The 27,086-nt window shown below is 34.4% G+C and overlaps 1 long non-coding RNA gene and 1 pseudogene across 1 annotated transcript; both read left to right on the top strand.

The window, feature by feature from the left end:
* The first annotated feature begins 1,307 nt into the window (after nt 1-1,307).
* LOC121266564 lies at nt 1,308-20,722 on the top strand. The gene is made up of 3 exons (XR_005940832.1): nt 1,308-1,321; nt 1,385-1,478; nt 20,648-20,722. It is a non-coding gene; the product is annotated as an uncharacterized LOC121266564 (long non-coding RNA).
* A 4,728-nt stretch (nt 20,723-25,450) lies between these two features.
* On the top strand, nt 25,451-26,870 carry LOC121265835 (annotated as a pseudogene).
* Nucleotides 26,871-27,086: the final 216 nt, after the last annotated feature.

Below are 27,086 nucleotides of genomic sequence, written 5' to 3'. Positions count from 1 at the left end.
CCGTATTTTGGCCATGACTCTTGGCAATGTGAAAAGTTCAACAACGCTCCAAGTGTCGCATAACATCTTTCTCCATCTTTGGCCAATAGAAGCTTTCCTTGACAAGAGCAAGTGCCTTGTCTCTTCCAAAGTGTCCAGCAAGTCCACTGCCATGAGCTTCAATAATAATGAAATTCATTAAAGAGCAATGTGGGATACATAAAAATAGTTGCCCTTGAATAGATAGTCATCTTTTAAGAAAAAAGGATGATGAGGACCATTTGAAAACTCTTCTCATACCTTTGCAAAGAAAGGATCATCTTGGTATACCCCTTCACCATTTCAAAACCTACAACATTTACTCGCATAGTGGAAAGCAGGTAATGTCGATGACTTAAAGCATCAACCACTTGATTTTGAACACCCACCTTATGCTTGAGAAGAAATGAAAATGACTACAAGAACTCACTCCATTTGGCATGTTGACTATTGAGCTTCTATTGGCTATTTAAGTACTTCAAAGCTTTGTGATCAGAGAAGAGAATAAATTCCTTAGGAAGAAGATAATGACTCCAATAGTGTAAGGAACGAACAATGACATATAACTCTTTGTCATAAGTCGAATACTTCTTCCATGAATCACTCAACTTTTCACTAAAGAAGGCTATAGGCTTACCTTCTTGGCTAAGAATAGCACCAATACCCACATTTGAAGCATCACAATCAACCTCAAACATTTTATCAAGATCGGGTAAAGAGAGAATTGGAGCTTCAGTCACCATCCTTTTCAGGACTTCAAAACTCTTCTCAGTTGCACTTGTCCACTTGAAATTACCACCATCCCATAAAGTTCCTGATTTTGATGGATGGTTTGACCATTCATCTCGTCTCATGGTTGAACTCTGGAGATATATACTGGTTTTTTTTGTACCTCTAGCATTCATAATTTCTTTTAAGCTTTATGCTTATTGATATGATCTTTCTAATGCTTAAATACAGGGGAGACAAATGAATCATTCTTTGTGTTGGTGGAATAAGCATAAAGAAGTGCAATATTTAATTGGAGATACTTTTCTATACATTTCAAGATTGTTTTGCCCCTATAATTGATTCAATTAGTGGACGTGAGTGACCTTATTCCCGCCATGGTTTACGGGGTGAGCATTTAATAATTTTTTTTTTCAAATGATAATGCATTTTTAAAGCCCATGTTAAGCCATTTCTATCCAGTTTATTACTCTTTGTATTAACTTAAACACTTCTCCAAACAGAATGGAAGGGGCTAGGAATTTGGGAGAATGTACTGTGCGCTATTAATGGTCAAGAGCTAGTCTTGTCTAAGGTCTAACCTTTTATGTTGTCTTACTTTAAGATATGATAGCAGTCTGTTTTGCTTACATTGCAGCTCATATGTTCTATCACCTGGAATTCTCCGAGTATTTGGCCGAGATGTTGTGGAACTCCCTTTAGTTGCAACAAGTAATGGTAACCATGGGATGGTGAGAAGCTAATGCGCACTGCTTGGCTAATAATCTTTACCATTTACCCTGTCTCTGTGCTGTGGAAGTCAAAACATTACAGCTCATAATCAAACTACTTGAGTTTCATAATCTACCTTAATATATTACTGTTCAATACATTACTGCCATTGACTGCATGTTTTTACAATTTTTTTTCTGGATTTACAAATGGACTCCCCAATCTGTTGTTTTCGTATTTTGGTGGTGAAGTTTTGCTCTGCAATCTTAATATGGCTGTTGCATGCATGTACAAACATGTAATTCACATTCTAGAAATCAGTGGTATTAGAAATAGTTCATTGGTAGAACGAACAATGAAATTATCTTTAATAAATTCAATTGGAAAATTGGCAGTGATGACAAAATTCAGGGGGTTAAAAGCAATCCCTGTTGTAAATATCTAACACTGTTGTTGTTTGTTGTAAGTTTGTTTCCCTAATTAAAAGTGGGAAAATACACTTATCACCTCAAACTAATAAGTATTTCACACTTTGTCCCAAAATTACAAATGACACATGGCACCTTCCAACTATAAAAAAGTTGCAATAGGCACCCTCATCCAATTTTGCACTATTTGCAACTTCATTAATATTTGGAGGGTGTAACGTGCAATTGTTACTATTTCCAAGTGCTAAATGTAAAATGTCTATTAGTTAGAGAATGAAAAGTGTATTTTATCCTTTAAGAAAAAAAAGAAAAAAGAAAGATGCAGATAGGGCCATTCTAGTATTCACAAAGAGTTGAAACTTATTCCTATGTTCGTGACGACTACCATTGGTGTATGTTGTTGAATCGTGCTTGTTGAACTATATTTGCAACTATTAAGTATTCCCTTCTAGATTCAATACCACTCTGAAAGTGAAGTTAGTAGATACCTAATGCAATACTGGCACGATGATGTAACACACCTGGACTCTTTTTTTTTTTTTTATATATATTTTGGTGGATATAGAATATTTATTGGGTTTGCTTATTAAGTGAAAATCTTTAAATATTATTGGATTAGGTGGAATCTTTTATTGGGTCGAGAAATTTTTGGGAAGAGTAGGAGTATTTTAGAGCATGATTGGAGACCCAAAACTCAGAGAATAACTCATTTATTATTTTCACACATTATCTAAGACGTAAGCCCAAATACTTGAAATGAGCCAACTCGATCACCTCGAAACCCAACCCGTGAGAACCAATGTCAGTTATTTTTTTTAACCCCCACCGTGCACAATTTCCACTCCCATAGTCCCATGCACATACGTCTCTCTTTCTTTAAAGACAGTAGTTATGCTTTTTTCTTTGTTTTTAAACACCTGTATATACATACTTTTATCCCTCTCGCATGAAGAAACTCCCAGAATAGGGTTGCTGCAGCCTACCTTGTTGCACCTCCACTCCACTTTGACTTCCTCCCCGTACACTACGATCAGCACCCTCGTGTCCAGCTGCCAGCCTTGGGCTACCTGGCCATGACCACCAAGCCATCATTCAACTCCAGGCCACATCCTCACTACCACTGCCACAAACCTTCAAGCTTCAGTGAAGCATCTCCATCTAGTAGTTGTTGTCTCCACAAGTGAATCCCTTCATGCATAGAAACTCCAATCATCTTGCATGGCACTGCTTCATGTTGGAGACTCTATGAAAATAGCCCAACAAACCTCCCCGTTGCCATTACTTCTTTGTTTTAAAGCACCAAAACAGAGCAATTTTGTGCTCTCAGCTCAAATACGTCCCACGCACAACCACCCACCACCAGTCACTGCCAACCTCCACACCACATCCACCTAAAAGCACCTATGTTTCGGCTCTCAAAAATAGAGCATTACCAAGAGAAAGCAAGCCGCTTCCCCTCCTTCGACAGCCACCGTTCTTGCCGAAAACCACCTAGACGAGTCACAGAAACCGCTGTCTCTGCGACCCCGGGTTCGTTGTCCTCCTCACATGCACTACCGTAGCTCCTTGAAGCGCCGTCATCAACAGTCACCAGGCCGCCACTACACGTACCTCTCAGTATGCCTCAGTATAATACCCGAATCCTACTACATAGGTCCTTACGTCATCTATTAAATATTTTAAGTTAAGTATTTTGAGATAAATACTTTTTTATTTTATTAAATTATTTTAAGATGGGTGTATTTTTATTTATGTGGGTTATTAAATATTTTAAAGGTGTGATTTTTATGACCTTGCAATATTTCTTTTAAACCCTTTAATTTTTATTTACTCAAGGAATGGCCCAAACTCTTTTTGATCTCCCACATTTGATCTCCACCATTCATTCCCTAACTTATGGGACAAGTTTGATTTAAATCCATTGATTTTTCTTCTCCTTTACCGTAGCTTCCTACACAAGCCAAATTAAATCTCATTTCCTTCTCCTACACGACGGCTTCCAAGACAAGTAAGTAATTTCTTTTCCTCATTTCCCTGCACCCGTCGGTTCTAAGGCACACAAAAGAGAAAACTTCTCAAGTTTCCTTCCTTCACACGAGAGGCTTTCGGTTTCCTCTAGTTCGCACGTTCTCTCTTTTCTCAAAGTTGATTCCTTCAACTTCCTAAACCTAAGATTTCCACCGAAAATCTTCAAGGAAATCAACCTCGTAAGTGAATTTCTATGACTCAAATCTCTAGTTTGGAATCTTAGATCTATGGGTTTGACCTAGGGTTTCTTTTTGAAATTTCCTGCTGTCTTCCAGCTTTGGGTCTTTCGGATTTCTCTCCTCTTCTCGTCTGATGTATGTCTCCGTGGCTTGAAAGGGAGCCAAAGCAGGTGATGGTCCTTCCGTAAGACTTTCTTGCGATTGAGGTTTTGCTAAGCAAGTTTGTGTCTTGTAATTAGGGGTTTTCGAATTTCTGGGCTAGCCAATTATTATGTGGTATTTCCTAGACTAGTTTCTCATTTGTTTTCTCTAATGGTTGATCTAGTGGGTAGTAACCGAAAGCTCTGTTTTCTGATCAGACCGAGTATCTTGAGGTTGTTTTTGCCACGTATTTCTACCACTCGAAAATGATATATTTCTTATTTAACTTGGTTAGTCACAAGTGGTGGTTAATTGATTTGTTGTGTATATATGTAGATGAAGAAGCCGTGGGTCATGCTCTGTTTTGGGGTGTGTTCCAGCCGTGTGTTGCAAGGCAAATTTTATAGTCCTTTTCTTGTGTTCCCTTGAGTCCAAGCCATGTTTTAATCACTACAAGAAATTTGACTTTTAGGGACGAAATTTGTTAGGTACGAAATAAATTTCATCCCTAAAAGTCATTTTTGGAGATGAAATTTACATTTGTCCCCAAAAATACCTGAGCTACTCCATTCGTTTGAACGGAAAAATATCCATTTGAACAAGATATTTTGTGACGAACAAAATCGTCTCAAAAAAGGAAAACCGTTCGAACGGAACAAAATAGATTCAAACACGGAATTAATGTCCGTTCGAACAGTATATAATCTGTTCGAATAATATTATTGGTGGGAAATTAATTTATTTTTCCCGGGGTAAGTTATTAATCGTTCGAACTTAAATTTCTTTGTTCGAACGGATAGAGATTCAATTAATTTTTTCATTAATATGGATTTGTGCATATATTTTTCCATTAAAGTAAAAAATATTTTTTCGATTAATTTGTTATTATTTTCAAAATATAAAAATGTTGTATATATTATATATTATGATTTGCGGTGAGTTAAAATATTTATAAATTTATAAATTACTTTTATGTAATTAACTTCAAAACTTTATAATGATTTCTTTTATGTTAAATTTATACAAATATAACTTTAAAGAGAGTATCATTTTTTATATTATCATGAACAACAAGTAAAATGAAAAAAATAAACAAAGTAGTAAACACGAGAAATAAAAACCATACATTAATTACATCTCAAATATATAATGTTCAATACAACATAAAAAAGTAAAATAATAACTAAAACGATCATAATTATTGATTCCTTAGTATATCAACATCCTCTTGCAACATTTTAATAGATCCTTCCAGATCCCTAAGCTTCTCTATGATGGGCTCAACGAACTCCACAAACAGAGCTCGTACTTGATCCAAAGTAGCCCCAAGAGGCTGTCTCTCAACAGCGGCAGCACTACTAGAAGTTGGATCTGTGGGAGGAACTAGGCTATTCTGGTGCAGTCTTCCGCAAGTTCCCCTAGCTCTTGCTGAATGTGATCTTGTTAAGGGGCCCCATCTGTGGTGACCTCCGCTCAGTGGCCGACACTGTAACCCCCGATCGAAGTAGGAGGTTAGATATCAGCAGTGCAAATGGTAGACTACCTCTACTAGAAAAGTGTGACTCCGATTGAATGCAGAGGAATAAATACAATGCCAGATCAATGGGATCCCCCCGTGCTATCCGTTGCAAAAATCTGGCTCGATCGATCCCGAAATCAGTCTTGTATTTTTTCGGGTCGATGTTATAGCCAACAATCAAATTAAGCATTCTAAAAAATCCTATACAATCGGCCTGTCGGATCACCTTGCTCTCATCATATGGAGGAACCGATGGGTCTCGCACTAGCTGACGCACCTGATCATCTGTGAGACCATCATCAGGTAGATCCTCATCCTCACTACCATCTGAAGTAGCATCCGAATCTACATTCAGGGCTAGCGTGGAGGATGCGGCCGGTATGTCGAAATCAAATGGTGCAGCCGCTAGTCCCCGTGTAGCCGCTGCAGGATATGCGTCGGCTATACGGGGAATGTCAAGTAACTCAGCAATAATACTGGGAGAGAAATTAATACTCACTCCCCGGACTGATATGGTGTAGAACAGAGCATCAGCGCTAAGTTCTCCTATGGCACGATAGAACTCACCGACCATCTCTGCATAAGCAGTCCCTCGGTAAGATGGACTGTATGCTTCGTCCCTTCCATGAAAGATCGAATAAGTCAGACAAAATGACTGGACGCTCGACAAGTGTAGCCCTCGTCTCCAGAGCATGAGCTGCTGATCCACTACTTTGGTTGGGCTGATCTCTCGTATGTTTTCTTCCATTAGATGCCATTGATATACTATTTAACCATAATAAAAGTAAGAATATAATTAACCATAATATTTAAATTATATTATTGAAGAATTATAGTATATTGAACTGAATTGAAATAATTCTTTCGAACAGAACATAGTCTGTTCGAACTAGAAAACTCTATTCGAGTGGACTGTTCTGTTCATTCAAATAGAGTTTCTTTGTTCATTCGAATGAATTTATTTTGTTCGAACAAAAATAATGTTGTTTGGCAACTAGGAGTTCGAACGGACTAGAATTTGTTCGAACGGAAGAAGCCAAACAACCATGACTGAGTCGACTCAGCCCCGAACTGAAAGACTTCATATCTAGATGTTATCATTTATTTTAATCGGTAGAAATGATTAAGGAGTGAAGCCCAATCATTTCTACCGATTATTTTGATGTTATTTCCACGAAATACACCAAAATGGGTGGATTTCGGATTCGAAATCCATACCCCCCCAAACACATCCCATTCGTGCAAAAAACTAAACAATAGAGGTGGAGAGTTGACCCATACCTCTTAGAAGTTCAAATGTGGGATTCCTACAGTGGTTGAGTGGCGGATTTCATGGTGGAGTTAAGGGGCGAACTCGAAAGCTCTCAGTGGTTGCTGGTTCAAATGAGAGAGTTTTGTTTCATTGTATTCGAACTGGGTCTATAATGACCATGGTGTCTCGTTTGAACTGGATAAATATCCGTTGAAACGATTATTATATTAATATATTTATAATTATATTACTAATAATAATATATAATAATAATATTACAAAGTATAAAAGTATAAAAATGAAACTAGTAATAGTATTATAATACCTTTAATTAATATATTTAGTATATTATTTTTAAATATATTGTTTCTATTATACTAAGAGCATTAATATTGGATTCATCATCTTCATCTTCAAAATTTGGTGAAAAGTACATATTTTCCATAAACTCAAAATCTCCCTATCCATAACCCCACATTGGTTTAGCTATTGTATTCATCAAAATAATAATATAATATGATTTTTTTAATAGTATTATTTTTAATTTATTTTTTTCATATTTTACAATTATACTAACTATATGTTAATTAATAATTTAATTTGATACTTAAATTATTGTTTCCCAACTTAAATATATTGTGGCTTAAAATTGAGAAACAATGATTTAAGTAAAAAAAATAATAGTTATAGAGTGTGAATAGTGAGTCTTCAAATTTGAAGATGAATTTGAATGCACAATTCGTTAAAGTTTCAGATTTTAATGTTTGGTGAATCCAATGCAGTGATTTTAAACATGAATTCATCAAATTTTGAAAATTGAACTCATTTGATGAGTCCAATGCCAATGCTCTGAGTACTTAGTATAATTACAATGGCTGAATTATATAAGTACTATATATAAGTTATGATAACTATACTCCTATAGTTTATATAATATTATAACACTAACTATAGTTACTAGTTATATAACTGCAGTGTAAGTATTATATATAGTTACTATATAGCTATAGTAGTTATTAACTATAGTAATTATACGTTATATAGCTACTACAGTGTAAATATTATATATAGTTACTATATAGCTATAACTATTATAAGTTATGATAACTATATAAGTTAATATAATTAATATAAATATAGATATAGTGGGTAGTAGCTTAAGTATTATATAATTACTATATAGGTATAGCTATTTTAAGTTATGATAATTATACAACTTGATATAATTAATATATATATATATATATAGTAGCTATTAGTTATATAGTTACTACAATGTAAGTATTATAAGTTACAATAACTATACAAGTTAAAATAATTAATATATATAGTAGTTATTAGTTATATAGCTACTACAGTGTAAGTATTATAAGTTTTGATAACTATACAAGTTATCATAAGTACTATAGTTAAAATAGTTACTATAACTACTTGAGTGCAAGTATTATAAGTTATGATAACTATACAAGTTATCATAACTATAGTAACTAGTTACTAGTTACTATTATAAGTTGCTATAACTATAGTTATTATATTTTATATCACAAGATAGTAAGTTATATAATACATAGTGCAGAATTAGAAGACCAAAAGTATATATATAGTAATAAGTACTATATATTAATAGTTAGTATATAGTATAAGTATTATATTAACTATTAGACTTGTAGTACATTATATATTATCAATTATAATATAAAATAGTTGGTAAAATATATAGTTATTATATAGTATATAATATTAAAATATTTTGTTATTGGTTCGAACCTAATAACATCTTGTTCGAACGGTGTTATCTCGTGGAATGTGTTTGGAGGAAAATTTCGAGCCAAATACTCTGAATGTTAGCTTATTTGAACGTCAAAATTCGTCATTCGAACGTTCTGGTCGAACAATGTTACGAAAATACTCTTTGAGGTGGTCTACATTTGAAGAATATGCCAATTAATATTCTGATTTGTTAGTTCGAACAACAAAATGACACGTTCGAATGTGAAATAAATCGCGGCAAATTTGGCGCCAATTCAAAATTTTCATGTTCGAATGGGTAAATTTCCAGTTCGAACGGGACTTCACAAATTCATATACCTGAACCTCTAGTTCATTTTCACAGTTGATGAATGTTTAATAGGAGACAGAGCACGTCTTTGTGATTTTGTGTGTGTGAGAGTGTTGTGGAGAGAGAGATATTCATAGACTTAGTGAGAGAAAGGATTCTTGAGAGAGAGGAGAGGTTCGAACAAAAGGTATGTTTTTCTTTCTATGTTTTTTTGTATTTCGAGTTTCATTAATGTTAGTTTATTGCACATGATTTAGGTTTTCTCATAATGTGTTGTCTGCTTATGTAGGTATTGTGGATGGATACTTTTGTTTGGATTGTTTAAATTCAAGGTAATATTTATAATTTTTAGATTTTTGATAATTTATAGTCTTTAATTAATTATGTTAAGATGCATGCTATATATTTGTGTTTGTGTAATCCTATTTAAAATGGGCATTCTGGCAATATACATCTTATGAGATTGTGATTGTGAAAATTGTGTTTTGTGACAAATGTTTTCTCTGTTTTATGTCTGGAATATGGGTTTGTCCCGTTCGAACGCTACAACGTTAGTTCGAACGAGATCCTTTGGGAGTAAAATATTGTTCGAACAGAATCCTAATATAACAAAAATTATAAATGAATAAAATATAAAAATATAGATTAATATAATATGATTACAACATAGTTTATATAAAATTAAATTAGAAACTTAAAATATAGATATAACATAGCAATTGTTAATAGTTAAATTGATGTATAAAACTTATAAAAAATGTAATTAAAAAATAATATAGTATAATTACAACATATTATGCACTAAAATTAAATTAGAAACTTAAAATATAGATATAACATAACAATTGTTAATAGTTAAATTAATGTATAAAGCTTATAAAAAATGTAATTAAAAAATAATATAGTATAATTACAAAATATTATGCACTAAAATTAAATTAGAAACTTAAAATATAGATATAACATAGCAATTGTTAATAGTTAAATTAATGTATAAAACTTATAACAAATTTAATTAAAAATAATATAGTATAATTACAACATATTATGCACTAAAATTAAATTAGAAACTTAAAATATAGATATAACATAGCAATTGTTAATAGTTAAATTAATGTATAATGCTTATAAAAAATGTAATTAAAAAATAGTATAGTATAATTACAAAATATTATGCACTAAAATTAAATTAGAAACTTAAAATATAGATATAACATAGCAATTGTTAATAGTTAAATTAATGTATAAAACTTATAACAAATTTAATTAAAAATAATATAGTATAATTACAACATATTATGCACTAAAATTAAATTAGAAACTTAAAATATAGATATAACATAGGAATTGTTAATAGTTAAATTAATGTATAAAGCTTATAAAAAATGTAATTTCAAAATAATATAGTATCATTACAAAATATTATGCACTAAAATTAAATTAGAAACTTAAAATATAGATATAACATAGCAATTGTTATTAGTTAAATTAATGTATAAAACTTATAACAAATTTAATTAAAAAATAATATAGTTTAATTACAAACATATTATGCACTAAAATTAAATTAGAATGAAGCAATTGGTGATTAATTAGGAATGTAATGTTGCAATGTATTTGTGATTTGGAATGTGATTTCATTGTATAATTGAATTATAAGTTAAATAGTTTTGAATTTTAGGGTTATTTTTATATGTACTTAAACCTTAGGCCCGTTCGAGAGTTATGACCAAATATTATCTTAAAAAATGTTTGGGTACAACTCTTGAATTGTCCAAAGTGGACAGTTTAGGATTCTATCATCTATACGACAGATATATTTAGTTTAAACTCTTGTGTTAGTCAATTAAAATTTTGGTTCAGCAATTCCTTACATTCTTCAAGTATGTGATCTGTAAGTTTTTTGGCCCATTAATAGAGTTGACGACTTATCATGACTAGCATACTTGGAGAATAGTAGGGAAATGCTGCCAAAAATTGTACAAACATTAGAGTTTAGGACTGAGTATATATGCGATATAGATAATAGTCTCTCGAATGGGATATGACCAATTACCTTATAAAAGTTGGATTTTTTTTATAGTGTTTATCCCATGAATTTTGTGTTTTTTGATAGACATCCGACAAGTAATGGAAATACAATGGATAAAAGTTGGATGCTACTGGGAGATAGACTTGGGCGAGACTATAAGGAGTATGCACAAGGGGTGAAGTTTTTTATAGAGTTTGCTCGTACAAGTGTTGACAGTTGAGGATTTATAAGATGTCTGTGCAAGAAGTGCAAAAATCTTAGTTTTTATAGGATCATTTATTTGTAAATGGAATTGATCCTAAATACTCACCTTGGGTCTTACATGGCGAACTATTTTCCAAAGGAGTTAGATTTAGCAATCAGACCAATCAAATGAAGGAGGGTAATGGCATCGATATAGACGACATTAATGCGAATGATCGTGATGACAATGATGATAATGGAGAGGATATGACTGAGATGTTAGGCGATCTGGGGGCAGGAATATTTGGGATGAGAGATGGAGAAGGAACATCTGTACAATCATTTGAGAATAATGATAATTTTGCAAGACTGTGGGAGGATGCACAAAAAGAGTTGTACGAGGGGTGCACTCGTCATAGCAAATTGTTTTTTACAGTGAGGTTATTTCATATTAAGTCTATTTGTTGTATTTTTGCCAAGACCATCGACATGTTGCTATAATTATTTAAAGAGGCTCTTCCTCAGGATAATGTAGTACCCCGTAATTTTTGTGAAGCGAAGCAATTGAAGCGAGGGCTAGGATTTGATTATAATATCATCCACGCTTGTAAAAATGATTGTGTTTTCTACTGGCAGCAATATGCATAATTAGACTCGTGCCCAGTGTGTCATGAGTCAAGATGGACATCTGATAAACGTAATGTACCCCATAAAGTGTTAAGACATTTTCCATTGATTCCTTGACTTCAAAGATTGTTTACGTCCTGGTTGACTGCCAAAGATATGTCTTGGCATCAAACAGAAAGATTCCAAAATGAAAACTTTCTCTTGCATCCTGCAGATTTCTTACAATGGAAGAAATTTGACATCGAGTATCCATGGTTTGCTGAAGAACCTCGCAATGTACGTCTTGGTTTAGCAACGGATGGTTTTAATCTATTTGGCAACATGAGCACTTCTCATAGTACTTGGCCTGTCATATTAGTGCCCTATAACTTGCCACCTTGGAAGTGTATGAAGGATCCATATTTTATGATGACTCTACTGATACCAGGACCAAGGTCACTAGGGAATGAATTAGATGTATATCTGCAACCACTGATTGCAGAGTTGAAAGAGTTGTGGGATTAGGGTGTCAGTACATATGATGCAGCCTCATCGGGGGAGTTCAAGATGTATGTTGCAGTGATGTGGACAATAAATGATTTTCCTGTATATGGAAATATGTCTGGGTGGAGCACAAAAGGTAAAATGGCTTGTCCTGTTTGCAATAAAGATAAATAGTCTCAATGGTTGAGTCATGGTAGGAAATTATGTTTTATGGGACATCGTCGTTATTTTCCACATGATCATAGATGGCGTACAAATAGAGTGATGTTTGATGGAAGGGTTGAGCGCAGGGCATCACCGCCAGAGTTGACTGGGAATGATATTATCGCCCAGTTGGGGATGTTTCAGAAAATAGATTTGGAAAAGATTCAAGGGTTTGAAAGAGAAAACGACAAGCAATGGAGTTGAATTGGAAAAAAAAAATATTTTCTTTGAATTGTCATACTGGTCTACCTTAACACTGCGCCACAATTTATATGTTATGCAAATCGAGAAAAATATATGTGAGAATATATTGGGCACTCGGATGTCAATAGAAGGGAAGACAATGGGGATCGGACCGGATTTGCATTTGTAAGATAATGGATCGTCAGCTTATATGTCCATCGGATGGTATACACTTTCAAATGATGAGAAAGAATTTTTGTGATTGGTTTATGAAAATCAAATTACCTGATGGCTATGCTTCAAACATGACAAGATGTGTTCGAACACATGATTGTAAGATAACTAGTCTTAAAAGTCAAGACTGTCATGTATTTCTGCAGAGTCTATTGCCGGTTGGTGTGCGTGGAAAGCTTACTCGAGATGTTCGTACAGCTCTCACAGAATTAGGGAGATTTTTCAGAGACATTTGTAGTAGAACATTAAAAGTTGATGCATTGTTAAAAATGGAAGCTGACATTGCAATAATATTGTGCAAATTGGAGAGTTTGTACCCGCCTTCATTCTTTGATGTAATGGTTCATTTGGCTGTGCACCTACCTCGTGAGGCTTTACTCGCTAGCTCAGTTCAATATAGATGGATGTATCCTATTGAACGGTTTTTAGGAAAACTTAAGCGATCCGTGGAGAATAAAGCTCGTCCAAAAGGATCGATTGCAGAGTCATATATTGATAATGAGTGGCATACCTTTTGTTCAATGTATTTTCACGGGGCTAATACTAGATTTACAATACCGGACCGAAATTTTGAAGGTGGGCGAGAGTTGGGAGTGTCATCAACATTTACTGTATTTTCCCAGACCGTGCGTCCCATAGGTGCACAAGGGGGCTATGATCTATGTTCGCAAGAGTTTGAAAGAGCTCGATGGTATGTCTTGAATAACTGCGCAGAGATTCATCAGTACTTAAGGTTAGTGATGATTTTGTAAATCACTATTATCTTTAAGCTTATGTATAATAATATAGTATAACTTCATACAAATTAAACATGAACATGAACATGCACAGCTAACATATACTACTACTTCGCTCGAATGGTGTAACTGGCGTAGAAAAAAAGTACGAAGAGGAATTTGCCTCGTGGTTTAACATACGATATTACTGTTAAGCCCCATTTTATAATACAAATTTCATACCACTAAACTCTACTTTTTTTTGTATATAATAATATTTATTGATATAGGTTGTATTTAAATATGGTGAAAATTCGTTAGAAATCTCACCAGAACTGTATGCTCTAGCAGGTGGTCCGTCCAGACGGGCCATCCAGTACTCAGGATGTTTGGTGCTTGAATATAGATTTTACACAACTAATAGAGAAAGATATAGGAAAACTCAAAATTGTAGGGTCGTAATCGAAGGAAGCCATAGGGATGATAACATTGACTTCTACAGAATTGTGGAAAATATCATAGCGTTAAAGTATGTGGAGGGATATATGGTTTGGTTGTTTAAATGTAATTGGTGGGATGTCTCAAATCCTAAGTTGGGAGTGCATAAAGATGATTATTTTGTGAGTGTCAATACATCTCACACATGGTATGAGGAGGATCCTTTCATTCTCGCTTGCCAAGCGAATCAAGTATTTTATTTAGATGATCCGGAATACGGAAACCCATGGCGAGTAGTGGAGAAGTTTGCACCAAAAAATGTAAATGTTTACATTCCAAAGGCAGACGAACCACATGAAGAAGTTGATAGTCTAGCAAATGAAGAAGCATATCAAGAAAGTGAAGTAGGCATCAATCTATTTGTTGATTTAAGCCAATATGTATGGTTCCATTGCGTAGAAAAGATGTTCAACCCGAAGTAATTGAGAGTGAAATATCGGAAGAAGATGAATCAACTGAAGTGTCTAGTGAGGATGAGGGCGACTGGTCCAGCAAAACGGATAGTGAATGAATTTCTGTAAGTAATATTAACATATAAGCATCTTTAACATTTGTTTGAATAATAATTTGTTACAATTTCAAATAGAAATGCCTTCCAAACGCAAAGCAACACGTGTGCCATCCCCATCCATTATCGACTCCCCGTGTGGTTCACCTGTCATCAATAGTGAGCCAACATCACCAGGCCCAGAACAAGATATTTTATCAAATTAGATATCATATTTTATGCTCAATTTAAGTAATATATCTATAAAATAAATTAATTTAATTAAAAAGTTATGCTTTAATTGTTGTATATATAACTGTTGTAAACAAGCGTCGAGGTAGAGGCACTACGAGGGGTGTCTGCATAGAGAAAGTAAGGAAAGTTGGTAAAATCAAAGTTGACATTCCTGATGATCACACCGGTGGCTCCGGAGATTCGGCAGCAAGGCTTGCTTCTTATGTTGGTACACTTACTCGCACGTATGCACCGATTGTTATATCCTCTTGGTCTAAAGTTCCCCAAGATGTGATAGACCACATAAAAAATCGTTGTTTGGTAATAACCTACATCTCAAGCAACTAAGTATATAACATGTTACTTTCAAGTTACTTTGTATTTATAGTAATTGTTTATAATTTTTGAAATGATGAGTTTGAGCTTAATTTTAGCTGAAGAGAGGATTGATTAACGGTTGAGGAACTGATGTCGAATGCATTTCGGAGGTACAAAGGTCGATGCCATGCACATTATAAGAAGTTTAGTACTACAATAGAGGTGCGCCAAAATCCATTTTAAAATATTCCACCAAACGACTGGGAAAAAGTTTGTGATATGTTTGAAGACCCTGCTTATTTGGTAATATTGCTGCTGTCTTTTTTTAATAATATATTACAGATGTATTAAACATATAGACTAATATTTTTTTCTTTTAGCAACGGAGTACTGTGAACAAAGCAAATAGATCAAATTTAAAGATAAACCATCATGCATGTTCTCAATCTTTTCGTCGTTTGTCTAACAAAATGGTAAGTTATTTTAGTACTCGTTAAATATTAACATATAATACACATTTTCTGATTTAAGTTCTAGTATTGATTTTCCTTTTGCAGAAAGAAGAAAGTCCCGCTGACTATGATTTGACCCAATTGTATGCTAAAACACATAAAAATCGTGATGGTGTTTGGGTCACTCTCGAAGCAGAGGCAAATTATGTAAGTTTAAGTTTTTTTAATTTCATTGTCACATAATATTTTTGTTACTTATACTAACTTTAATGTTTTTGTTTTTATAGAACAATATGATATCTTTTAAGGAAACTGCTGTGGATCCATCTGATCCATCATCTGTCAACGATGCTCAGATCCTTTCTCAAGTTCTTGGATCACGTTCTGGATATTTGAGGGGTTTAGGACGTTGCGTAAAACCATCCTCATCATCATCATCATCCTATTCTCGAGCCAAATCGAATGATGATAAGATTAAGGAATTGGAGAAAGCAGCACTTGAGATGGAACGATTGAGGTCCGAAAAAAAAGAGTTGCTGACCCGATTAGATCAAGCAGCGGACTTGGAGGCGAGATTAGAAGAGAGGATGCAGTTGAATAACCAAAAAATATTTGAACAATTCCAATCAATGATGTCCCAAAACTCTATGCCACCACCATAGTTTTCAAATTTATCTTTTCTTTAATTACATTTATATTATGAAGTTTGCACTACTTTGAACAATTGATGTATGAATTACAATGTGTAATATTAGTATCGTATTTTTAGTTAAATTGTGATCTGTATGATTAATACAGTTCGAACGGTAAATAACCAATTCAAACGGTAAATTACCATTAACACATTCGAACTAAAACAGACCCATTCGAACAAAAACTAACTCATTCGAATGATAAACGAGATATACGGATGTTTGAACAATAAATTATTTGTTCGAACGAAATTTATGTGCAAAACCCCATTCGAACGAATATAATTTCCAAAAATAAAATTTCTATTCGAACAGATATAAGTTTTGTTCGAACACAAGTCATTTGAAAAATTTATTAGTTCGAACGCATAAAATTTGTTCGAACACCTAGTTCATTCGAACAGAATAAAAAATGGACATTAGTTCGAATGAGTATTTCATATTGTTCTAATGGACATCTCCGTTCGGACGGATAAATATTCCATTCGAACAATATATTGAGACGAAATCGGGTCGTCTAAAAAAAATTATCCTTTCGAACGATTTCGACTGGATCCGCCCAATTTCGTCTCTAAAAATGATTTTTTGAGATGAAATTTAATTTTCGTCTCCAAAAACTTTTTGAGACGGTGTTTCCGAGACAATTTTGAAACAAAATTTTTTTGACTCCAAATCTAATTTGGGACGAAAATTGTGTTTTTTGAGACACAATTTTATCTCAAAAAACACAATCTGTTGTAGTGAATTATGTATTTATGTGTTAAATTAATAGAGTTAAGGTTTAGAATTTTAAACATATTTTCCTCAAGTTTATGGCCTAAGTAAGCCACTAAGAGTTTTAAATCTAAACTAGTAAGATTACTCAGGAATTTTAAGTTGCCAAGAGTTGTATCTTTTTATCTATGCTATGTTTTCAAAAAAATATATGAGGCTTTTCGTAAGTTTTCTACCACTCTTGTATTATTTAATTGTATGGTTGAGTTTTGGTTAAGAGAGGGATGTTTAAGACCATGAATGTACTAAGACTTGCTAGCTGCCAATGTATTGCAAAATTTCTGAAAATATGCTCTGTTTTGGAAGCCTAAACCATCCCATTTTACCCCTTCCTCAACTTCACCCCTTTTGTTTAATCAATGATAAACTTTAGTATGAAAAAACCTTGAAAAACAAGTGACAAAAACCTACCTCTTGAAAGTATTGTCTTTTGTGGATTTACTTTCCACATGATGTTAAAAAGCTGTCAAAATGCCCATTTTATTAAGATTTCAGATTGGTAGTACTTCCTTGTTCCCTACCATTCTTAAATACATCCCTACCATTCTATACATTTTAACTTATGATTCCTACTACCCCTTATATAGAAAATAATAAGCTTTTAAAAAGGGGACAACAAGCAAGTTGTGTACTTTCATGGGTTCCCTTAAATATCGGAATGAGGATGTTAATGCCATGTATGTAGCTAAATGGGTTAAGGAAAACGCTTTAATTCCAACTTGGAAATTAAGTGAGCGCGTATGAGTGTCGAATAGTAACCTTAATGTGAAATAAATATTAATATGTTATCCCATTTTATTGAATAGGAGTTTATTTTCAAGATTCAAGGAACCTACTTGTAAAGCATCGAGGTAAGCAGCTATGACCATGCACCTTACACAAAATGCTCTTATGAAAGAATGTCTCTCTCTTCTCTCTTCAAATATTCTTTTAAAGAAAGAGTATATATTATGTACAAGCCTTTTCTGGTAGCCCCTGTTAAGCACCCTATTGATTATAATTGTGTGTATGTAAGGAAATGCATCATGAGATTTTATGCATGCTCTCTTAAATAATTATGCCTTACTTATAAGTAGCATGACATGAAATGCTCTTTTCAAAGAAACGCATATGCATTTGGACTAAGGAAAATAATGAAAACGTTTGACTACAAAGAAAGGAAAGAAATGAATGAAAGTATGAAGTATGTAATGGCCATATGAATGAAAGGGTACCAAAGGAATGAACAGAATGCAATGCTGGGTAAATAGTGTTGGTAGTGCACCCAGTACTGCCTCCCATGAAAGGGATTCCCAACCTGTGGTCGCGGGTGGAATCCGGGTCCAAAAGACCGCTAACCCCAACACACAAGGTGTAATAGTGTTGGGACATTTTGTTGGTTTGACTTTAAAACAATATGCTTTCGAGCATGATGTAAATACTATGGTGGGGTGATGGTAATGGCGTAACTTCTATAGTGGGGTGATGGTAACCCCACATAAGATGGTTAAATGCCTGTTTGTATGTGTTGTAGGGACTGAGTCCCCTCTTATTTTAAAACTAGTTGTGTTTGATGAATGAATGATGGACTTTTAGAGTCTTTTATGTAAAATATTGAATAGATCGTCTATCAGGTGTTCTTTTAAACTAGAAGCACATAGTACATGCGTGACACGTTCATGCATATCCCTTATTACCCTCGTAGAAAAAAAATAGTACAAATAACGATAAGGAAATAACAGGTACATTGTTGCGGCCTCATCCTAAGATTAGGGCGGGGTTGTGACATTCAGTCGTATCACACCTTCGTGTTTTCATAATTTTTAAATAAAATTGAATGTTGTTGCCTTCTCGTAAGGCTTCTCTTGAAGTATGAGTTGCTTTTGAAATTACAATTTTTCCCTCTTGGTTTTAAAACAAAACATGTGAGTTTTAAAGTTTATTTCAGTGCGCTTGTTTTCCATTGGGTTTTGCTTTCTTAAATAGATTGGTAATTTAGTTGAAAATAGATTAATTATATTAAGTGGATATTTTGGAAAATGATGGTATTTTAGGGTTATGAGAATTTTAGGTATTGAGGAATTAAAATAGGTTAATTTTAGCATTTCAAGTTTAAATATCGAAATACGTATTGGTTTGAAAATTTACGAAAATTACGTTATTATTTTATAGGTGATGAATAATTTTTGTTCGGCATTATTGAAGAAAATTGCTGAAAAGCGAAGAAGCCCCGATAAGCGAGGTTCCTATACTAGAATTTTCATAAAAAGAAAATGAAACGAGATTGATTTTGAAAATATTCATGTTTGTTTTGAAAAGAAATATGAAAACAACCTCGAATATGTGTTTTGCATATGCATGAAATCTGTATAAGAGAAAGTATTTCTATCATGACTGATGTAGACCTGAGCTAATTTTGTGCATTCTGTTTCTAAACTATGCAAAAAGAGCGAATATAAAATTTATGAATTTGTGCATGTGATGCGAAAATGTTCTGAAACTATTTTTAATATGTGAAAAGATTTGAATTTGTTCAGTACTTTGTTTGAATATGTTGTGGCATCTAAAAACCTTGGCATGAGATTCTAAATCTGTATTCTGAAGAAAGTCTGATCTTGATATTTTGTTTGGTTTTCGTTACGGGCCCACTATGAGTATAATAGTGGTATATGGCCCAGCCATGGGTATAATGGTAGTTTATAACTCTACTATAGGGGTGAAACATGGTATACTGTCCAATCACGAGTATAATGGTGGTTTATAACCCTACCATAAGGGTTAAACATGGTATATGACCCAACTACAAGTATAACGGTGTTTATAACCATACCATGAGGCTTAGGGGTTAACATGGTATCTATCCCAATATGATGCTCTGATATGATATACAGATGATGTTTCAGATTTTGATATGCCAAATGATTTTTGAATAAGAAAGTTTTATGAAAGTTTTGCTATGATATTTTTGAAAACACGTTTTGATTACTCATTCTGAAAGCAAATATTGTGATTTTGCATTCTGAAAGAAAATATTTTATTCTGCATTCCGAATCTTGTAAATGCTTATGTTTACATACTAATATATGTTCTCTGCTTACTGATTTGTTGATAACTCACCTCTTATCTCCACAATATTTTTCAGATATTTTGATGGTTCAGTTGAGGATCAAGATTATAAGGCATTGGGTGAGATGATTTAAGTATAGTGGATTAAGCATAGAAAGTTTTTATGAGTATTGATGATTTTTATTAAGAAATTTTAATGTGTTATGATGACTTGGCATTTTAGAAAATTGGTTATATTGAAGAAATTAGTTTGAGTCAAAATTTTTATATGATACTAGGAATTAGGCGTCTATAATTATATTGTTGAAATGTCAGTTTAAGTGACAGGAAGTAAGTGATAGGAAGTAACTCTCCGACCCCTATGGGGCCGGAGCGTTGCACACAAGCTTTAGTTTTTATGTGACAGAACTCTAGCTTATAGGGCTACTTCCAAATCTTGTTTTCTTGCATTGAGAAGCTGTCGTCTTTCCTGAATGTGAAGAGCCTTGTCCTCCAGCAGTCAAATGAAAATCGCTGGCTAGATTTTGATCGAATCAAAGACACACAATCATCAATTGAAGAATACAAACTATCCTTTCCTTTTGTCTGAACCTTGAAGAACACAATCAGCTTAATCATGATCATGGGATCACGTAGAGCCCCATATTTAAACACACCCACCCACAACTATTGTACTTTATGTGCTTTCATCGTTGATACTTGATGCTATTTTGCATTTGCTTTTGCACAGCATCTGAATTCTCCTTTTTTCAATATTTCTGCCTATCTTTGAATTTTCCTTTTCTCATTGCTGCCTCCATCTCTCTCTTTCTCCTTTTGATCACTTCTTTAAGCAAAATTATTTAGCCTCTACCACTATTTTGAGTCATGTCATCTTCTCACAACCAACATCGATCATATAAAGTCCCCCACATATATCGTACATCTCACACCAATTAATGTAGCAATTACTCTCGTTGGCTCATGATAAAAAAAAACAAAGTACAAGTACAACACCCCAAACCCACTGTTTTAATTGGAAAAGTCCGAATGAAGGCGATTTAGCGTACCGATTGTGCACCAATCTGCCCACCAGTACCGTTTAATGAAACGGTGCGTTTTAATTTGGGATGGAGATTATGTTTTGGAGATGATGGAGATAAAGGCCAGGCGAAAATGGGGGAGGGCAGAAAACGGTTCGTTTTGGGGGAGGCTCTTCCATTGGTTGTTTCTTCTCCGTGTTCTTTCTCTCTCCCTCTCCATTCTCCTCCATTCTCTTCTACTCTTCCATCGATTCTCGTTCTCTCCTCTCCCAGTTTTTGTTATGAACCCTAAACCTTAAGCCGTGGAGTGCCCCTGCAAGTCCCGTCAATTCTCGTCAGCAGTTTAGGTTTCACTAAGGTATCTCTCTCTCTCTCTCTCTCTCTCTCTCAGAGCAGTAGTTTCAATAAATTTAAGTTGATTAATTTTTTGTCGTGGATATATTTTGATTTTGTGGTTTTTAAAAGTTAGGTTTTGAATTTAGGTTTTTTGATCTAGTACGTATTTACTTAGGTTTTTAAAGCAGTTCGAAGTTTTATATTTTCAATTATGCAAGTTCAATATCAAAGATAAACGTTCGGGCAATGCCTTTTTCAAGGATAAACGTTGGGGCAATGCCTTTTTCAAAGATAAACGTTGGTGGGATATGTGGAATAGAACTGTGTACGCAATTCACAATTTCCTTCTATGCTCTGCTTCTCTACCAAGAATGGCTACATGTTGTTATTCTCGACAAGTTAACCCTGTCGAACTACAACCCTGTCGAGAAGTTACTTGAAATAAAAACTTATGTGCTTGAGCAAAATCATTGGGCTTCTTTGTTGTATGGACATTGAGATATATATTTGCAAGTATTACCTTTGCACAGGCTCTTGCTAATCCATCAAATGTGATGTATTTTTCTCCAGAAATGTTGAAGACTTCCTTGCTAGCCTTTTCATTGCAACTTGGGTAAATTTTCTCGTATTTTATTGGCTCCTAGTCATAGGGGGAGCGTTTCAATAAAATTTGCTGCATTTTTTTTATACAACAAATTTTCTTGAACACCTTTTCGTTTACTTTCACTCTCTATTTTTTTTTAACAAATATTCAAAGGATATTAATTTGGAGTTTAGCGAGGTGGATGAAGGTTCAATCTATGTGCTGCATATCCTGGCATTTTGAAATTTATTCTATTGATTCGTCAACTGTCCATTGGTATAATCAATCAAACACACTTTGGTCTTTGCAACTTACTTGTCTATTGATCTAGCTTTGCCCGAAGTGCGATGTGGGTGGGTTTTTTTTAGTGCTGTTTTTTCTGCTTAATTTGGTTTAATTCCTAGTCCATATCAATTTGATATCATTGTTAGATTTGCCAAATGCCATATTCTCTGAATTTTATTGATATATGTATTCGTTCATTTCTTTCAAAAATTGTGTTTCGGGCATTTAGCGCTGTGCTTTGTTTCAAGTTATTACTTATGGTCATTTGATTGCTAGGTCCACAAGAGAATTGATGAGATCAAGAAGAGGGAGATGGTGCTTCACAAGAGAATGATGAGAATGCTGTTGGGAATCTAATGGACTTTTGGATCATGTAATTTGTGTGGTAAATTGTGTAGTAACTGTTGTGTTTGTACACTATGTCAATACCTCTTGCTGATGGATTTTGGTGTTTATTTTATTTTATTTGTGTTGGTGTTTGATGTTGGTTTCACTCTCATGTATAGATGTCAGATGAAGGGTTTGGGGATAAGGATAAACCTTATTTTGGTCAATCTAGCTGTAGTTCCGGTGAATGACTATTTGCTTTCTTAAAACTTTGTGTGCACTGCATGCATGAATTAATTTGGAGCTTCAGCCCCACGCAGCCACTTTAATCAGGAAGCACGTAAGTCTGCCACCATACTTTACTAGATTAGAAATTCAACCTCAATTGTGGTCTTCTCACCACCCATTTTTGGTATCATGATATTTGTGGCTCATTTCTTCCTTTTATATTTTGCTTTAATTTAATGAAATGTTGCTCCTATGGTTACTTTTTCTCTGACATCTAAACAATTGAAATTGTTTGACATTATCTAAGCAAATATTGTGCATTTCTCATTACTTTGTTTGTTCCCATATTACCTGATCTACGAGCTACAACTAAAAACACAATAAGGGGACATACATGGGAGGGATACGTGAGATGCATACCATTAGATTCAGTCTTTTGAAACAAATCCTAAAATACATCACTGACGAAAACATATTGTAATCGAGCAGACTAAATCTGGAACTAATTGAGAGAGTAGGACCAAATCCATTAGTGCCAAAGTCACTAATAACACAAACACTGTAACTTCAATAACCAAAATATTTGTCACCACAACCTCTAAAACGTCAATAACAAAGTCTATAATAACAAATCTGGAGCTTCAATAACAACAAAAATACACCAAATCTTAAAGAAGATAACAACAAAAATACCTAATAATACCAACTCTAGATCTTCAACAACCAAACAACACCAACAGTATTCAACCCAGTTTAACAAAGTCCCCAATACCAAATCCGAACCACTTGACTAACAAAGTTCAAGCATTACAACAAAGCTTCTCAGGTACTTCAACAACAAGACTGTAACACCAAGTCCAGAACTACAAGAAGCGCTCCAGTTGTGTCCCATCCGCGCCCTCCGGTTGTGTCCCATCCAGGTCCCCTACCCTGTTAAACTATGTTATCCAATCTAAAACTCAAAAGCCTTAACACAAAGCATTTTCACGCTCAAGACACACCTCTTTGCTTTCCTTTACCGAGTTGTAATCTGGTCAATATTTTCCAACATGTTAACATAGAAGTCCCAATACAATGATTTAGAGAAAAAAAAAAAAAAACTATAGCAAACAAGCTCACCTTGCTGCAAACACAACAATTTTCATCCACCTATGCCAAGTTAATGCTGAACCACGAGAAGGTCCTATTCATATCAATTAAATTTGGAAAATAAAGAAATTAGCATTATTTAATTAAAAAACATTTGTAAGCTTCCATCTTTCATATGGTCAAACCTATTACTAGACAATTGAATTTCCAAAGACCCATTTTGCATCAATTCATAGACAAAATGTTGGACCATGTGTACCTGCCTTAGAGGATAACACCTCACAAACCAAGTCCACTACATTTGCTGCATGCCCTCAGCAGAATGCCACCTCCATTTCATCTGCTGATCATTCTCAACAGCATGCCATAACTGACTCTGCTCCATATGGAATATTATAGATCCTTCTAGAATAATTCTCTTGTAAATGATACATTTCTGCTATAAATAGTAGTGCTACTGTACTGAGGAAATATAATAGACGAGGAACACTTATATTCAAATATAATTTCTCTTTGATGCATTCTTACAAACACCTGTGCTACACTTATTTTCTTACTAGTTTCAACACAAAGAAATCTAGTCTAGCAAAAAATCCAGTGTTGCAAAAAATCTAGTCCAATGAATGCAACAATCCATTTTACCATAAATCTAGTCTTGTAAAAAATCCATTTTGCATTATGTATATACAATAAATCTAGCATGAATGCAGCTACCCAGGAGAGAAATTATATTTGGATGTTATATAATACTTAACAAATCAACCTCATTGTGCGAATCCAAATGCTAATTTCAGACCGGAAGAATAGGGTCATAACCAAATTCAAAGAGAAATTAACCCATATGGTTTAAAAACAAAATTCACCTCGATCACCCTTTCCGCGTCCTGACTTTCACAGTTACATTTCTTCTTTGTAACAAGGTTCAACGATTTTTTCCATTTAAAGTCATTTCCCATTTACATAGTAATCTTGTGTTGAAAATTATTTGAAGGATGATGCTACAGGGGAGAAAACTTCTTACCTGCCAGAACTGCCAGATTCGACACTGAGGAGTGGGGAGCTTTTGGCCAAGGTGACGATGGAACTCAACAAGCTGATCAAGCAGAGAGAGAGACACCGAGGAACCTCTAAGAAGGAGGCGGAGGAAAGAGAGAGAGAGATAGAGAGAGAGAGAGAGAGAATTGCAGGGGAGAGAGGAACGATAAAATTCCAGTACGGTAACTCATTTTTTTTAAAAAAATAAAGCTCCTGCCATGTCATCTTCATGCGCCGATTGGTACGCAAAGATGCATGTACCTAGCAGAATTGCATATCGTGTCGAGCCACCATCATCGGAAGAAGCCTAAGAGCAAATATGAAAAGAACAGGATGGCAGTCTAGGTTCGTATACATCTACAAAGTGTCCCTCATTCTTACAGTCGACTTGAAGGGTTGCGCAAATTTTAGTAGCGTCTAAAAAGCAGCAAAGGCAGTTCCTAAGAATAGCCCCTCTAGGACCCTTATCATTATTGATTTTGGTACCAATAGGTCATTATCTCATGCAAAAGTCTTCAACCCCTTTATGTTTTTTTGCCCCTCAGAATTGATTAGGGAAACAAGGAGTTTCATGTGTAGTCATGCATGAAGCTACAATGTGTCAGATTCATTAAAACTTGAATACCAAGTTTATATGTTGGTAGGGAAAAAGTGGTAGTAGATGCCAACAAGTCAAATTTGATATTTCAAGGTCAGGGATATCTTAACATAGCTATAGCATGGAATGGCACTGCAAACTCTACCGGAGGAACTGCCAACAGCTCTTCTGTTGCCATCTTTGCACAAAACTTCACTGCTTACAACATTAGCTTTAAGGTAACCCATCTTTTCTGAATTCATAATGATGTAGCCTAGAAGTTTACATTAGCTTTGGGTGCCATTTTTTGCCGTTTAGTATGTTTTTTTTTTTTTTTTTTTCTAAAAGAACACAGCTCCTTCCCCACCCCAAGGAATAGTTGGAAGGCAAGCAGTGGCGCTTTGAATTGCTTGTGATAGGGCTACATTTCATGGATGTGGATTTTATGGAGCCCAAGACACAACGAATGATGACTGTGGGAGGCATTATTTCAAACAATGTTTCATCCAAGGATCTATCGATTTCATTTTTGGAAGTCCCAGATCTTTCTATGAGGTAGGAGTACCTTATCCATCAAGAACATGTTTTGCTAGTTTGTTTTCCATTTAGGCATTACTTTAACATCATCTTGTTTTCATCTATCTTGTTAGAAACCAATTCTTCTTTTATGGTGTCTAGAAATTGATTCTTCTTGTTTTCATCTACCAATCCTAGAAGTTGTTGTGATGGTAAAAGTCTTAATGGCACATTTACGGTTGAAGGTTGCATCGATCTTTGTCACTACTACCGAACTAATTCAACCTGAGTGTCTAAGAAAAAAAAATCAACAACCTGAGTTACCTATATATCTATCTCACAAGTTGTATGTACGTGCGCTAAGCAATAAGATTAGAATATCGATGTGTTGCTGTTATAGGGATGCACCATTTACTCAACAACAAAAGAAGTCTCGACGGGAATTAGTGGGCTGATCACAGCTCAAGGGAGGCAATTGATGAATGAACAGATGGGTTTTTCCTTTGTGAAATATAGCATCGTTAGGAATGGGAGAGTATGGCTGGAGAGAGCCTGGGGAGTTTATGCCACTGCGGCATTTTCTACAACATTTATGTCTGATTGGGGAGACTTTCAAGACACTAGTTTGAGCCTCTCTTTTTTTTAATTTATTTTTTAGTTTGTGCCTCATCTTACTTAACCTTTCTCTCTATCCTTCCCTTCTCTCCTAAATTTTGGCATGGTCACTACAACACAATTTTTCTTTTGTGACAAAGGAAATCGTCAATAAAAATTACCAAAATGTCACTAAAGATATTTGGTGACGGTTTGAACCGCCACCACGACCGTCACCTAATGTACATCACAGAAAATAATTGGTGAC

The sequence above is a fragment of the Juglans microcarpa x Juglans regia genome, chromosome 5D (genome assembly GCF_004785595.1).
Source record: "Juglans microcarpa x Juglans regia isolate MS1-56 chromosome 5D, Jm3101_v1.0, whole genome shotgun sequence".
In the NCBI taxonomy this organism is placed as follows: domain Eukaryota; kingdom Viridiplantae; phylum Streptophyta; class Magnoliopsida; order Fagales; family Juglandaceae; genus Juglans; species Juglans microcarpa x Juglans regia.
This window is presented reverse-complemented; position numbering and strand designations above follow the sequence as displayed.